The 16,221-nt window shown below is 41.0% G+C and overlaps 1 long non-coding RNA gene across 1 annotated transcript in view; it reads right to left on the reverse strand.

Moving 5' to 3' along the window:
* The window catches only part of LOC103657804, a 278,292-nt gene that overhangs the window by 201,767 nt on the left and 60,304 nt on the right, over positions 1–16,221 (reverse strand). The window contains exons 4-5 of the long non-coding RNA XR_566955.2: positions 12,096–12,198; positions 9,664–9,730 (exon numbers count right to left, since the gene is read on the reverse strand). This is a non-coding gene — a long non-coding RNA (uncharacterized LOC103657804). The remainder of the gene's footprint in view (positions 1–9,663; positions 9,731–12,095; positions 12,199–16,221) is intronic.

Raw genomic sequence — 16,221 nt, forward strand, 5'->3', positions numbered from 1 at the left:
TATGTTATGAGGCTTCGGATCTTATTTAAACCTTTCATTTTATGGATTTTTCTGATACCACTTTGAAAGCAAAAGAGGGCATGCCACCTCATTCCTTCCAGACAGAGGTGTAAACGCAGGTTCCCCACTTGGTCTTTGCTGACATCCAAATGGTGTTTTCCTCATTACTGCAGGGGATGGGAGTTCCTGCTTCATGTGGTCTCCATGGGCACCTTGGTGGGAGCTGCCTTGTAACCCCCAAGCAATGGTAATGTTGTGGTTCTACCTAGGTCTCCCGTGGCTGCCCCAGAAGGGAAAGGGAGAGGCACTCCTTTATCCTGGGTAAGGGTTAAAGTCTAGACTCTCCACATGGTCTCTGTTGATACACAAGATGAGGATGGGAGAACTTGCTGGCACAGATGAAGTCCCAACTTCCTAATCAGCATTCTCTGAGAACATCCATGGTGAGAGCTGGGGTACCTTGCTAGATTCTCAAAAAAGTAGAAGTCTAGGCTTCCCGCTCAGCCTTTGCTGGTGTGGTTGGGAGTGGGGCCATAGTTTCTGTGGCTACAGTAGAGCAGTTATTATCTAAAGTGTTATTTCTTGTTAGGTTGCTCTTTTCCTGGTGCTTTGACTAGTGAGATCAGGCTTTTACTGAGGTGCTTTTTTTTGGTCTGCTCCATTAGCATCCTGGCTGACTGGCTTCTATAGCTCCAAGTCCAGAATATGAAGTGAAAATTAAACCAAGTGAGTTCACCAACATGTTGTTCCCTGATCCCTAACCAGTCTGCCTTCTCTCTGCCTTTCAGAGTCTTATGTTTGTTTTATGTGCAACATCCAGGAGTTTTAGTTTTACTTAGCAGGAAAAATAGGAAAAAGTACATCTAGTCTGTCTTCCCCAACAGAAAATCTTAAACTAGTTTTTAGGGGGGAAAGTTAGTCAAGAAAAAATTGTCACTCTTGGGGCGCCTGGGTGGCACAGTGGTTAAGCGTCTGCCTTCAGCTCAGGGCGTGATCCCAGCGTTCTGGGATCAAGTCCCACATCAGGCTCCTCCGTTATGAGCCTGCTTCTTCCTCTCCCACTCCCCCTGCTTGTGTTCCCTCTCTCGCTGGCTGTCTCTATCTCTGTCAAATAAATAAATAAAATCTTTAAAAAAAAAAAAAAAGAAAAAATTGTCACTCTTATCCTCTCTCCTTTCCTACCTTCTTTCTCACTAAATTTACAAGTGTTAACAATCCTTCCACTTTTCTCCACACTTATTTAAACAATTACAAACCACACACACACACACTGAGTTTTTCTCATGGTTTTTGCCAGAACAAAATCATGTTATATAAGTTCCTATGCAACCTGCTATTTTCATTAATAATACATAATGAGCATCCTTTCAGGTCAATAGTCATAGATCTAACTCACACTTTTTATTAGCTACTTAATATTCCATAACATGGAAGGGCCACACTTAATTAAGTTGTTCTTAATTTTATTGCCTCAACAAATAATTTTATTTATGTAGGCTAGATTACTAAAAGTGGGGCAGATCAAAACAAACAATATGTGTATTTTTAAGTTGAATAAATATGGCATAGCTATGGTCCCAAAATGACTCTGATGATTCACATTTCCACCAATGATATATGAGAATACATGTTTCTTCCATCATCCTTTCCAGCTCTAGGCATTTCCGCTCATTTTTAATTTTTGCCAGTCTGCCAGGGGTAAAATAGTATCTTCTTTTGATTAATATATATCTATTGGCCACTTGGATGATCCCATTCATGCCTTTTCCTATTTTTCTGTTGGGTGTTAGTATATTGCTCATCAGTTTGTGACAGCTCATTGTACAGTTTTATCTGTCATATGTATTACAAATATGTTTTCTCTGTCTAACTCCAACCTATTGCCAGAGCATTTTGTGAACATTTTCCTTATCACACTTACCACGTCTCACTGTCCTTTGCTGACAATTGCTGTCTCTGCAGAGGCTATGTCCCTGAAGCTAAGGATCATTTGCTAAACTCTGTAGCCCCAGTCCTAGGCAGCAATTTGTGCATAGTAGGTGTTCAAAGGGTGCTTAAATTGATTGTGGAATTTCCATCTCAATAAAAAGGTCCCTTCGTGTTCCCTTTCCTTTGTGCCATCTGAGTGACGCATTAATTACAGATGCTCCATCAAATGTCAAACTAACCTCAACAATTACAACTTGAAGCAAAGAGCCCAGCCAAAATGACAGGACCCTCATCCCCAGGACTGAGCTGTGGACACAGGGAAGGACAAGAAAATTGCACCATCTGCTTGAATTTAGATAAAAGGACTCGGCTCATACAGGACATTGCATGAGAGGGGAGAGAATGTGCTTATTTGCTATTCCGGGTTATGAAGCCTATTTTCATGTTATGTGTCATTTATGGAACAATCTGATGTTACAGATGGCTTGAAGCTTTTATGCTGCAAGAAGAGGGAGTGAGATAGAGGAGGAAGTCATTTCTCCTCAGTCTTATGGACTGTCCCCCACTCCAGCAAACTGGGGAGCCTCACGGTCAGCCAAAGCCACCAAAATAAAGCGTGACAGAGCGGGGGCTGGATAGTGGATGAAAACAGAAGGTAGGGGTGTGTGGGGGACAAGAAGTGGAGGAAGGCATGGGGGAAATAGAGGGTAAAAGTGTTTAAGGGACAGAATGGACAGCAGTATCTGGTGAGCCCCCAGAGGTAGAAGAAAGAACTCAGTCCTGGATTTTAAACCAATGTTAGTTCTAGTCTTGCCTGTGTTACTTACTTACGCCCACCCCCACCCCGTGCTCTCCAAACTAACTGGTCACCTTAATGGCACACACAGCTGCAGGCACCAGCCCCTCCTCCATCCTACATCTCTGTAGTGTTGCCATGGAAAATCTCCCTGTGTTCCAGTCCACACCAGGTTGCTTTTGTGTGCTTGATGCTGTTACTGAGTTGAAGTTTTCTGCTAACCTGGCCTCTTAGATGCAACAAGATTTATCCCTAGTTCCACAGGTCACCCTAATTTACCTGAGATTAAAAGACTAGTTTTTCCCTGATTCCATTTCCATAGCTGATCCTTGCTTCTGAGACCCTGATGCTAGAAAAGTCCAGATGTCTACATCATGCTGCTAGTCCCAGACAGGTCATGTCTGGCCATGCCAGGGCATTTTCCACTGGCCTAATTAAACGCTCTCAGAAAACAGGGTCATGTTGTCCTCATATGTCAGCCCCTGCAATAACCATGTGACCTGAGTGTGATAGATGAAGGAGGAATGTGATTAACAGTGTGTGTATTACGTTGTATTAGATTAGCATGAATGTGATTAGTACCTCATTGGAAAGAAAAACGAAAAAGATACCACTCACAATATATACTACCCAGGAAAACTTTTAATTACAAATGTGAAAGAACTATATAACGAAAATACCAAAAGACAAAAAATAAAACCTAAGTTAATTGAAATACATGCCATTCTCCTAATTAGGAAAAGTCACTGTTTTAAAGAGATGCCATTCATCCCTGCTATGGAGTGAACATGTGTGCCCCCTACCCCCAATTCATATGTTGAAGCCTTAATCTCCAATGTGAAGGCATCTGGAGGCGGGGTCTTTGGGAGCTAATTAGGGTTAGTTGATGTCATAATGAAATTAATGCTCTTTGGAAGAGAGGAAGAGACGTAAGAGCTCTCTTTTTCTCTCCGCCATGTGAGGATATAGCAAGAAAGTGAGTATCTACAAGCTAGAAAGGGGGTCCTCACCAGAACCTGACCTTGTTGGACTTCCAGCCTCCAGAACTATGAAAAATAGATTTCCGTTGTTTAAGCCACCCCAATCTCAGGCATTTTGTTAAAGCAGCTCAAGGTGATTAAGACATTCCCTGACTCCCTATGAAATTGTCCACAGTTACAATGAGTTCCAATATTTTTGGAACTTAGTAACGTGAAAAGAAACACATACCTAAGAACAACTAAGAAAATCTTGAAATATAAGAATAATGACAAGGGGTCACATATCACAATATATTATGAAACTACAATAATAAAACAGTGTGATATTAGTCCAGGAATAGGCCAATGGATTAACAGAATACAATTTGAATGTCCAGAAATAAAGAGACCAGAGTTCAGTATATGATAAAGATGGAATTTCTCATTGGTGAGAGCAAGAGGGGGTTATTCAATAAATGGTGTTGTGGTATGATTGTCTATTCATTCAGGGAAAAAATAAATTAAATTCCAACCCTATACCAGACACAAAAATCAATTGCAATGGAATTAAAAACTAAATGGAAAAAATAAACACTAAAGGTACCATAACACATTTACTTATTACAACAGCCCTAAAAGATATATATTTGATCCCCATTTTGAAGATGTAGGAATTCAGGCTCAGAGAGATAAAGTGGCTTACCTAAGGTCACACAAAGTCACACACCAGCAGTTCATAGAGGATGACAGACACTTTGTTCTCATAATGTCCTTATTAGGTGAATTTACCTTATAGTTTTCTTTCAAGCTAGCCCATAAATCTTATCAAATGACCTCCACCTCCAGGACAGAGCCCAGGCAAAGAACCTGGTGAGCCTTAAGTTAAAAAAGACCTCCAGTCTTGGGGAACCTGGGTGGCTCAGTCGGTTAAGCTCCCAAATCTTGATTTCGGCTTAGGTCATGATCTCAGGGGCATGAGATCAAGCCCTGCATGGGGCTCCCCGCTCAGCAGGGAGTCTGCTTGAGATTCTCTCCCTCTCCCTCTGCTCCTCCCCACCATCCTATCTCTCTCTCTCTCTAAAATAAAACAAAATAAATAAGTCTTTAAAAAAAAAAGATTTTCTGGTTTCACAACCTGGGTCCTCCCCATGAGGGTCACACATTCCCTGAACAGATGCCATGCGGGAGCCCACTGGGGAAATGTGAATCAGAATTAGTGGTCTTCTGGTGCTTTAACATCATGGTTTAGTGACTGGGAGAGACTGCCCTGGGGAAAGATGAGCAGGTACCTCCTGAAGAGACTGGAGAGGACCTGCCTATCAGCTCACTTTTTAGCCAAGAGTTTCTCCCAAGGAGATAGAGGCTCAGCCATTTCATATTCCTCCCCCACCATGTCCCAGGACTAAGAGGAGCTCACAGATGGCAGGGGGCAAGAGACACAGCATTCAGCACCCAATGTGTTCAGTGCTGTACTAGGGTCTTCACAGAGCACTGCAGAGCAAAGGGGTGCACAACTGACCTCTACCCACACTGACCTCTACCACCTTCCATTTACCTCTAGTCACATCCAACTCCCCACATCCCCCGTTCCCTCACATGGTCTATAGCATCTCTGAGTCTAAGTCCTTGCCTCCCCCAGTCCTTCCAGCCTTCCTATTTCCCCAGTCCTTCCTAATTGCCTGACTCTCTTAGACACTCCCAGTCCCAGATTTCCTCAGTGTGCCCCATACACACAGTTTGCCCACGCTACTCCCATGTGTTCCACATCCACAACGGTCCCCTCATGTCTCTTCCATCTTCCTATTTCAAGAAGGGAGGGCCCGTTTGGGAAGGGCTTAGAAGGATATGTGGGAGTCTCCCAGGGAGAAGAGCAGGAAATAGAATTCCAGGCAAAACTGATGTGGGGAGAGCAGTGAGGTATGGACAGCAAACTTTCAGAGTAGCCTGAGTGAAGTGTGCATAGACATGGAGGCTTGAGGGTGGACACCCACAAGTTTGAAGGATCCAATATTTATGCTAAAAAGAAAAGTTGGGCTTAATCCAGTAAGAAATGGATATTCATTGAAAAGAAGGTTCTTGAAGGCACAAGCCCTCTTTTCTCCCAGAGTTATAGGTTACAATGGAAATCCATACATGGCCTCTTGTCTTAAAAACCCTTATGATGTCAAGAGTCCAAGACCCTCAACTTCAGGTTACTTCAAGTGATACTGGTTATGTGAAATGCGTAAGGCTGGCACGACCTAGTTATCTCTATTTTTGTGGTAAATCTGGAGAGCCATAACTGTCAGTCAGTACCTTACATGATGCTTTCTAGATACTGTTGCTGGCTTCAGACCCTTCCTCCTGGCTCCTTCCTAAGGCTAATGAGGGACTCAGATTCTGCCTCTGCTTAGGACAACAAACACTGATCAATGACAAACACTGCTCTCATATCCTGACACTTTGATCCCGTAGACACTTAAACTCTGACATATATTTGAGAGCTTTGCAAACAATATTCCTCTCTCTCAATTGGCTTTTTTTTTTTTAAGATTTTATTTATTTATTTGAGACAGAGAGAGAGAGCACAAACGGGGAGTGGGGCAGAGGGAAAGGAAGAGCATGAAGCAGACTCCCCACTGAGCAGGGAGTCTGCTTAACCAAGTGATCCACCCAGGCACCTCCCTCTCTCTCAATCAATCAATCTCTCTTCCTCTTTTTTTTTTTTTTTTAAATCTTTGTCTCTTCACACACACATGCATATAAAAATTTTTACAATTTCCCATGAATAAGAAACAAATATAAAGCATCATTATTTTAATTCAATTTGCAATGGGTTGATTTGTAAATTATTGGCATAAATAGTAAATGATAAATAAAATTGATAACAGCTAAAATTGCACAGAACAGACCCTGTTATTGACTACAAATTGATAGGAGAATCAAACTTTCTTTTAAATATTTTATTTATTTATTTTTGATAGAAAAAGACAGCACAAGCAGGAGGAGTGGCAGGCAGAGGCAGAGGGAGAAACAGGCTCCCCGCGGAGCAAGGAGCCTGATGTGGGACTCAATCCCAGGACCCTGGTATCATGACCTCAGCCAAAGGCAGTCGCTTAGCCGACTGAGCCACCCAGGTACCCCTAAAATAAAATTTTTAAAAAATTAACTCAGGGCACCTGGATGGCTGAGAAACTTCTTTAAAGAAACTTCTTCTATTTCCTGCTCTCCTCCTCAAAATCAACTCCAACCAGCTCCTACTCCCTGTTTCCTATGCACACACTGGTGCCCACATGCACATGCATACTCCCCCCCCACCATTACATGGGAATCTGCAAAGCTCTGCCCTTGTCCCTTTGCCCTGACCATTCCTCTTCCTGAATGCCCCCTCTCTCATCCCCACCCGAAAAATATTCACGTGTCCTTCACAACCCAGATCAAATGTCATTTCTTCTATGAATTTTCTATTGGTTTTTCCGTCATGCTTTTAGAGCTTTTATTCATATTTTATCACCTCATATTATAAAGTTTGTTGCTATTTCCTTCTTAACTGAGTTCCTTGAGGATCTTTCTCCTTGAGTCCTCAGTGCCTGGCACCCAGTAGACAGTCAGTAAATGTTTATTCAGGCCAGAGTTACTAATGACATCGAAATTAGGATAAATCTTCCCTCTAAAGAGATTCATTAGTGTAATCTGGCCTGTTTTGCAGAGAGAATTAGATTGTACTGCCTTTGAATAGAAACAATTCTGGTTGGTAAGAGATGTTCAGATGAAATGCCAATTTAATGCTAAGAGAAAGGTTCTGGAACATTCCACAGAGCTGTGCAGATGTTCACTTGCAAAGGTTTGCAACTGTTGTGTTTGCAAGTTGTCTAAATCAGCAGAGATTCTCTTACTGATACAGCCAAGGGGATCAGAGGACTACCCACACCGCAGCCACAGAAGGCCTGGGGAATTACACCACATTGACATCCAGAATGGTTTGATGCTGGGAGAGGCATCCTATTTCAGCTTACCATTGTGGCAAGATAATTTACTCAGATATTAACAAGTTGAAGAAGACAAGAACAATAGTGTATTTTGTGCTTTGGAATCTGAACATTCCCCTGTCTGAGAAGGTAGCCAGGCCTTTGTTTTCTGTCTTCAAAGGGTTTTCAGAGCAGAGAGTCAAAGTTCCTGAAAGGCAGCATCCTTCCCTGACTTTTGTGAAATCCTGAGATCACCAACATGATTCTAGGCATACTGGTGGAGGGAGACTGGTAAGTGCCCAAAGAAGGTGAGTAGGAGGAAACACAGAGAGGACAGAGATTCCACTACAAAAAGAAAGAGATGGGATCCTGAGTTGTAGGATTATTAACCTACAGAGCCCAGAAGACTTGGCAGGATTTTTTGGGAAATGACTATGTGGTGCACCCAGGATGGCTGGGCCCTGGTCACACCCAGACTTCCAGCTCCAGTGAAAATTTTCATGCCCAGGCACAGGATGGAAGTTGAGTTTCCCAATTTCAAGGCACCCTATAGACTTATTACATGTAAAGAGGATAGGCTAAAACCAGAAGAGACCTCCCCAAATATTTAACTCCATCTAAAACCCCACACACACTTCCAGGGTGGGTCAGAAGAGTAGAGTGACTCCCAATAAAGATATTATGGAGTCTCCCATTGGCTAGGAAGGTTGTTGGTTCTGAACAGAATTTAAGGAGATAAAGAGAAGTGACATTTCTTGCATAACCTTGATCGTGGCTGTGAATTCACTGGCTGCATCCTAAGAATGCCCTGCTGGAGAACACAGGAACATGTGGAACCTGACCACTTACGCAGGACATGTTCTCCCTAACAAGACTGCCCCTGCAACTCCTCAAGGCCTTGCAATCACATCTTTGCTTCCTAGTGGCCTGGAAGCTGTTGGATCAATGTCAAGTTTACCTTGGTGTGTTGCAACTAGACTCATATCAAAATCCTCATGTTTCACAACCAGCATTGAGATCTACTGAACTCATTGGATACTACTACTATTTAAAGTTCCAAAGCTTCTTTTTTTTTCATTTTTCATAAATTTCTCATTTTCATAAAGTAGTTCATTTAGTCAATAAACAGGTATTTAATACTTTCTATGGGTCAGGCACTGTGCTAGGTACTGAGGATACACTAGGGAGTAGCTATTCCTAAATAATGACACTTTCACTATATTCTTATGGGGACTGAATTAATAGCTAGCTCCCTGAAAACTATGTATCATTATGACTTTATAGCAAGAAAGGAAAAGGAGGGAGCTCCTGTTAGTCCAGATGTTTTAAGTGTCTCACATGCCCAGGACAATGGCAGCAAGCTCCTCTGAGGTGGGTGACCTCTGAAACCATGGTAGAGAGTTAGAGAGAACACCTGTATGTATCTCAGCACATGACATCACCATCCCCCTGGTTCTGGGACTCTCCAGGGTGGTGACACGTGATTAGAAGAATACCCTGGAGAGCTGTGAAGAAATATCAGTGTCCAAGCCCTACCCCAGACCAATTAATCAGAATCTGAGAATTTCCCAGATTCATGAATACATTAAACAAGTTCCCAAGTGATTCCAAAGACTGATGCTTGGATCCCAGTCCCAGGGATTCTGATTTAATTCACTGGTATTTGGCTTGATCAGGAATTTTAAAAGCTCTCCTGTTAGACTAAAATGTGGTCCCTGGACCAACGCTATCTCCTGGGAAACTATTAAAAGTGCAAATTCTCAAGCCCCACACGCAGACATACTGAATCAGAAACTCTAGAGGTGGTGTCTGGCAATCTGTGTCCTAACAAGCCTTCAGGATGATTCTGGAATGTGCTGGAGTTCGAGAACCATTGCTAATAGTTGTCCAAGCCAGAAACCTGGGAGTGATCTTTGATTCTTCCCATTCATTCCCTCCCCATAATCACCAAGCATATCTATTCTATCTCAAAATAGATCTCAAATTCCTCTCCATTGCCTCCCTCCTCATCCAGATGGCCATCATCTCTTACCTGGGCTTCTGTGACAACCTCCCAAAGCAGTTCTCAACATTGGCTGCACACTGATGCCTGGGCCCCTCTTTTAAAAAATTCAAAATTATAAATATAAAATTAGATACAAAAGTAAATAAAAAATTATGCGGTATCTGAGAGGCTCAGTAGGTTAAGCGCCCGACTCTTGATTTCAGCTCATGTCATGATCTCAAGGTTGTGAGACTAAGTCCCATGTCAGGCTCCACGTTGGGCATGGAGTCTGCTTGAGATTCTCTCTCTGCCTCTCCTTGGCCTCTCCTACCTTCCTCCCTTCTTTCTCTCTAAAAAAAAAGGTAAATACAAAATTAAGATACAAAAGCACCTGTCAAACTCACAGAATAGTACATTCCCAAAATAGGTAAATTTAAAAATTCTAAAAAAAAGCAAAAATAAGTGTGTGGCACAGAAGTGCTCAATAAATGTTATATTGCATTACTGCCTCCAAAGCAGAATGTAAATATGTATTAAGAATGAGTAAAAAAAAAATTAGTTATAAATTTTTTTAATCCAGAAAAAAATATTATAATATTTATATTTCTTTCCTTACATATTTTGGTATATATTCTGATTGCCTCTTCAATATGATAACAATTTCATAACATGATTTTCAATGGAAAGAAGAGAAAAATAATTCAGTTTTTCCTCATATGGTAAATTAAAAAAAAAAATTTTAAGTAGGCTCCATACCCAGTGTGGAGCCCAACATGCGGCTTGAACTCATGACCCTAATATCCAGACCTGAGCTGAAATCAAAAGTCAGAGGCTTAACTGGCAGAGCCACCCAGGTGCCACCAAAATTTTTAATTATTTCTTTAAGCTTCATAATTTATTATCAGTATGTTGAGAAAATTTAAAAAAAAAAACCAAGTTGTCCTATCTTGGAAAACCCCTATTACGTTGTTTCACACATGAGCTGTAAGATTTGGAAGACTCTTCTGCAGAAGAGCTTTTTAGCTATGCACACTGCAAACTTTGCTTCTCAACCCCTGTCCATATAATTCTGGTACTGGGTACTGCAGGACCCATTCCAAATATTCATTCGACCCTGGCCCTGCACTGTCATACCATATCACCCCATCAGCTTTTACAGCAGACAGCAGAGGTATACCCGAAAGCCATTTCTATCATGGGATTGTGAGCAATAATTCAGCCATATGCATAGGTGACTGCAGACTACATAAAGTTATTTCATTAACCTCAAACTAAAATCTATCCCCAACTTAGTCATAGAAAATTACCTGCAGTCCCTCCAAAGCTACTCAACATGAAGGACATGCAGTGGTGGGGAAGAGAAAGTCAGAGTGAATAGAGGACATCAGTCTTAATGGATTGTACTTAAATATTTTACTTATAAATTTTATAAGGGGGTGCATGCAAGTATGGGACTTTAAAGCTTCAAACTTCATTCACTTCATGGTATAGAAATAAAATAGCAAGTTCACGGTCTGATGGAAATGGGTACTATTATTTTGTATATCCACCACCTTTCCCCCCTTCTTTGGACAACAAAACCCCTCTTGCCAGACAACAAAATATTCTTCTGAGTCAGACATGGGCAGTTCTAGTATACCCCATCACCTTGATGGGTTCAGGGGTGGGCACTTAATATGAAAAAGGCCAATGAGTGTCTTCTCTGGAGTTTGATACATGAATCTGGGAGAATGATATACTTGCCACCTCTATGATTGTGGGCTATAAGGTTAACGTAAACTAGAGCTAGAACTTCAGTGGTACAAAATGCTAAAAGACAAAAACAAAAACAAAAAACCACCTTCTGTTTTTAAAGGAAGGGAGGAAAGAGGGAGGAAGGAAGGAAAGAATAAAAAGACAAAAAAGAGAAGGAAGAAGAAGAGGAAGGAGAAGAGGGAAAGAGGGGGAGGAGAGGAGGCAGCAGAACGGCAAAGACAGATGACAGAGGAACTTGACATAAATTCAGCTTCTATATCCAACATGGTCTTCTCAATTACGTGATTCAGGGAATTCCCTTTCTGCTTAAACAAGCTTGACTGGAGTATCTGTCCCTTGCTTGCAGGAGAAAGGGTCCCGACCAATTCAGAGTGTGTTGCAAGGGGATTTGACCTAGTCTACCTATTTTATGGAGCCAGGAGAGTGTGCCCTCAGCCCCCCTTATGCTGAGCCTACGAGGGACAGGGAGAGTGGGCAGTAACCTCCAAATCATTTTAATTTCTGAGTAACCCAAAAATGCCTGTTTGGCTTCAGAGTCGAGGACAAGTTCCTATAGATTTAATGAGATTTTTGCTCCCTTTGAAAGGAAGAAAGCCTGTGACAGTCCAGGAGTTTTTTCCTCTCCATATGTAAAGTCCAAAGACGTTTTACTAGACTGAGAAGTAGGAGAGAGAATTTGCACCCTCCAAAGGTCAGGTATTTGGTTCAACATGATCTAACCCTACCTGAGGGTCCAGCCTCCAATCCTCAGGAACTGGGAAGTCTTGATCCTGAAGCTGATATCAGACTGTGCTCCACGCCAAGGACAGAGGATCATGAAAATGGCCCCTACCACAGAAATAAAAATGACATGTATTTTACAATATCCCTGTACTATTCACAGAGAGAGCTCTCCTACAATGTATTCTCTTATAAACCTAATAGCCTTATAGATAGCTCAAGTATTTAATTTGCATATATATAGCTATTGTATACAGATTTTTTCCCCCAAGAAATGAATGGCCAAGAATTATACTTCCTAGTCATTTTTCCTGTGACACAGTTTGAATTTCTTATCCCCATTTTATTGATAAGAAATTGAAGGTACAAAGAATAACAAAACCAAAAATATAAGCAAGTCCAATATGAGACAGAGAGATTATCTGGCCTGGCATGAGAATCGTTCAGAACCTGGGATAATTCTTGGTCACAATCACATTTCACAGAATTTTATTTTTTAAAAATAAATTTCAGGGACGCCTGGGTGGCTCAATTGGTTAAGTGTCTGCCTTCAGCTCAGGTCATAATGCTAGGGTCCTTGCTCAGCAGGGAGCCTGCTTCTCCCTCTGCCTGCTGCTCCCCCTGCTTGTGCGTGTGCTCTCTCTCTCTGGCAAATAAATAAAATATAAATAAATAAATAAATTAATTAATTAATTAATTAATTTCAAATGTGGAAAAGAGTTTGTGGTTCAACATGGCAGCCCAAGTATCCCCAACCCTCCCCCATCCCATTCCTTCCAAGAGGTCTTAGAAGAGAGGATATACCAAAGAAATATACTCAGTAATGACTTCATCAAGAGGATGGAAAAACTGAAAATACAATAAAGGAACTTTTTTGGGGGGGGGCACAAGCGGCAATCAGAAACTCCAGGCTTAAAAAAATGAAAAGAAAGTCATGGTCTAAATATGAAAGTAATTAAATGTGTCACGATTTTAAGCAACTGATATAAGAATATACAAATCTTTTAAACTTGATGCTTTGACATTCTTACTTGAATGACCCAAGGGTTGTGGCCTTATATCCATAGAAAAGAAAACGTAATTCTATTTCAATCCTTGGTCCAGGAGTAAAGAATAATCACATCATTGTAATAACGAGGACACCTGTTTGTATTCAACTTTACTGTCAACCTAATGGCAAAGAACAACTTGACTGTGTCTGAAGAACAGAATGTAGCTGTAACCATCTTGGCAATGTAAAATAAAAGGTAGTCCTCAGAAAAGGGGAGTTAGAAGGGTAAGCTGAGACAAAAGAAACAATGAGACAGTAAGGTCCTCATCTTACAAAGAATGTAGAAAAATAACATTGACAAAATAAGAAATGGGAAGAGAGGAATAGCATTTAAACTATATTATATAAAGGTATAAATATAATTTTTTTAAGATCTAAAAACAAACATACCAACTATTGGGAGAATAAGACAGAAGGAAAAGTGTTCATGTACCCGAATTAAATCTTCATCTTTTATAGAAAAAAAAAGAAATAAAAATTGCTTGCAGTAAATAAACAAAAAAATAGTGATGTGAGTATATTCGACCCTTGAGCAACGTAGGTTTGAACTCCATGGGTCCACTTATACGTGGATTTTTTTCAATAAATACAGAACAGTACTGTAAGTGTATTTTTCTCTTCCTTATGATTTTCTTAGTAACATTTTCTTTTCTCTAGCTTACTTTATTGTAGAATACAGTGTAGAATACATATAACATACACATATGTGTTGACTGTTCTTATAAGTTGTTGGTAAGGCTTTCCATCAACAGTAGGCTATTAATAGTTAAGTATTCGGGGAGTCAAAAGTTATATGCAGATTTTCAACTGCACAGGGGTTCCATGCCCCTAACTCTCTGCATTGTTCAAGGCAACTGTACTGTTTAGAGTCTAGTGGAAACAAACAGAAATAGTTAAAAAGAAGGTCTCTGGAGAGAAGAGTACATGCAGATGAAAGGTGGTTGCTTTTTGTCAATAAATGCTTCTGGATTATATGACTTGTTACCATGTGGATCTATTCATGTGATAAAATTTTTTTTTTGAATTTTAATAGATAAAATTCTGGAAATGGATTCTCTGAATCAATGACAATGTTATGACAATATCTTTTGATGGTGTTAAAAAAGAACGGATCTGATTTAATAGTGCCCTAGGGAGCAATGGTATCCCCCACAATTCAATTCTGTAAACATTTATTGAGTAAATAGATTCTCTGTGACAGGACCTCTGCTAAGCCATAGGGAGGATAAAAAGATGAATCAGACATGGTTCCTGCCTCCGGGAGCTTACAGGAAAGTAAGAGGAAAACACGAGCACACAAGATAAGGTTGAATGTACTAAAGGCCTATAGTTCCATCAAAACCCAGTGGGGGCTGGGAGGAATGGGTGGCTATGGGATTTCATATGAGGCAGTGAGGAAGTGTGGCTCACACTGCCAGTGCCCCACCCATATCCCCTTCAGTCTCTCTACCCCAGTAAATATGACAGCATCACACTGAGAACACCTGTGACTCTTCACATAAGGGTGAAGAGGACCTACACAGAAATATAATTATTTAGAGTGACCCTGAACCACAGCATCTCAGGACCACTGGCAGGTTAATAGAGAAATTCCCTGACCACAAGCTAATGGTCTTTTTAAATAAAATACCTCCTGAGTGAAGACCTTTAACAATGGATAAAATCTGGGCAAGCAAAGATCAAGGAGAAGGAAACTGCAAACAGAAAGAGTAGCAGGAGCAGAGAACAGAAACATAAACACAGCTTTGCTTCTCTATGGGATTTTACACAGCCTCTGAATTTCTCTTTTGAAGGATTCATCTGGCAGTCTTATAATTATTTGGTTCATGCCTGTCTTCCCCACTTGGGTGAGCTCATGAAACTAAGCATTAGTTTATCTACTAACTACATCCCCAGTAATACCCGACATCTAGAAGATGTTCAACAAGTTGATGGAATGAGAAATCCCAAAACAAGGAGTGGAGAGGGGAGAGACAGGATGGTAGCCTCATGTACAAGCTTACTCTTTGCCCTGAAAAGCAACCCTCCTACCCGCAGAAATGGCGACCGACTGGCATCTTATAAGAGGCCCCCTCCCCTGTGAACCTTTGCCTGCAGGCATTTCTCCATGTACCACCTCACCTGGGCCCACAACCTGTTTCTGTCTGCCCTGGATCCACTTCTTGCTTTCCACCCATCTCTTCCCATTTGCTACATCAGCCGTTTCCTGGCTTCTGGACTCACCTGTGATCTGCACTCAGATACGTCCATTTGATCAAAAAATGTTAATTGAGTACTTATTGTATGCCAGACACTGGGACATGATGAAGAACTACACGTACATAATTTCTGCCCCCTCTGAACTTACACTCTCCTGTGGTAAGCAGATAATTGTGCTCAAAAAAATATCACAGACTGTATTTGAGTGATAGGAAGGAAATGAAAAAGATGTTATGAGGTAGAATAATAGTTGATCTAAATTAGCCCCATGTTGCCAGGGGAGGAAGGGAATTATAAAAGACTTTTCTGGGGAAATGACATTTAAGCTGGGAGGAAATGTTTGAGAGATAAGGCTGGAGAACTTGGACCAAATCATTAAATCATTCAAGGCCTTACAGACGGTCGTATTAAGTTTTGCTATAGAAATACCAATAGCTTACAATAGCAACCTATTTCTAACTCGTGTGATATGCCCATTGTGAGTCTTGTCTCCACATTGCCTTCATGCCTGATGGATCAGCCTTTATCAGGGCCAATGCCACTCTCATAAAAGAGGGAAAAGGTAGAAATGAGGAGCCATATATATGGTTCTTAAGCTCCTGCTTAAAAGTAACATACATCATGTTGGCCCATGTTTCATTAGCTGAAGTCACGTGGCTACTTTTGTGTTCCACAGGGTAGGACTATATAATCCCCCTACAAGACACATGACCAAACCTAACACTGGGGAGGCAGGGAAGTAGAACCCTTTGCTAGGGAGGGACATCACATACTTTGAACACAAATATAATGTCCTACACAGATCTTATCCTCAGAGCAATGGAAAGCCATTGAAGGGTCTTTAGCAGTAATACGATATATATATATATATATATATATAT

The sequence above is a fragment of the Ursus maritimus genome, unplaced genomic scaffold, assembly GCF_017311325.1.
Source record: "Ursus maritimus isolate PB19 unplaced genomic scaffold, ASM1731132v1 scaffold_2, whole genome shotgun sequence".
NCBI classification, from domain to species: domain Eukaryota; kingdom Metazoa; phylum Chordata; class Mammalia; order Carnivora; family Ursidae; genus Ursus; species Ursus maritimus.